This window comes from Sinocyclocheilus grahami, unplaced genomic scaffold (assembly GCF_001515645.1).
Source record: "Sinocyclocheilus grahami isolate Dianchi unplaced genomic scaffold, SAMN03320097.WGS_v1.1 scaffold612.1, whole genome shotgun sequence".
In the NCBI taxonomy this organism is placed as follows: domain Eukaryota; kingdom Metazoa; phylum Chordata; class Actinopteri; order Cypriniformes; family Cyprinidae; genus Sinocyclocheilus; species Sinocyclocheilus grahami.
The window spans coordinates 426,484-427,464 of record NW_015505791.1 but is presented as its reverse complement, the minus strand read 5'-3'; positions in this window follow the sequence as shown (position 1 = coordinate 427,464).

The window sequence follows — 981 nt, the reverse complement described above, 5'->3', positions numbered from 1 at the left end:
GGGGGGGGGGGTAGTGGGGCTCCAGCCGGAGAGGTGGGGGCTGGGGCTGCGACCTTGGAGGCTGCTCTGCCATTGCCTCCCGAGTCCCCTGTTCCGCCATGGTGCCCCAAACGGGTACCACTCTGGAGGCCCTCTGTCCTGAGGGACCTCCAGAGCGCCTCCCCCTCCCTCCCCTTTGGATGTTATGGCGTGAGGACACGCCTTCCGGAGGGGGGCGTTATGTCAGACTCTGTTCCTAGTTTTGGTTGTGTTTTGTTCCCCATGTGCTCCATGTCCCAGTTTCTGTCTCCCATTCATTGATTTCATCCCAGGTGTTCCCCATTTGTTTTGATTGATCCCAGGTGTGTCTCATCTTCCCATTAGCCTGTTCAGCGTATTTAAAGTGTTCCGTTCCCTGTTTTTTTTTTCGGTATTGTTGAGGTCAACTCCTTGTGCTATGTGTGATTCCCCAAGATAATAATAAAGTCCTTGGTTTTGTACTCCTGGTCTCTTCGCTCCGTGTTCCTGCACTGTAGCAACCCCTGACAATTGGATTGTAAATGACATAAGTTTTAGTAAAAGTCAATGACCGGGAGACTTGAATGTTTTATTTTAAATGTAAACAGCCACGGGTAAAATTCAGAAACGCCATTCAGAAGCATTTAATCTGCGTTCTGAGAAATTAATTCATATCGGTGGCATATTCGCAGACACCAATATATCGGCGACAGGCTCATATCGGCCGATAATATCGGCTAAACTATATAGTTCACACATGGATAAATGAGTGCTATCAGTTCATATTGTGATGCTTGAGTTAATTATATTGTGTACTTGAGTTTTCTGAATGAGAACATGGTCAAACCTATGCAAAATGTGCATTTGTGTAGAGTTTGATAAAACATTGAGCAAATTGGATTGTGTGAAAACAGGCCAAAAGTGTTAAGCTTTGAGAAGGTTTCCCTCCCCCCCCCGAGAACTAAATGAATTGTTTGGGAAATT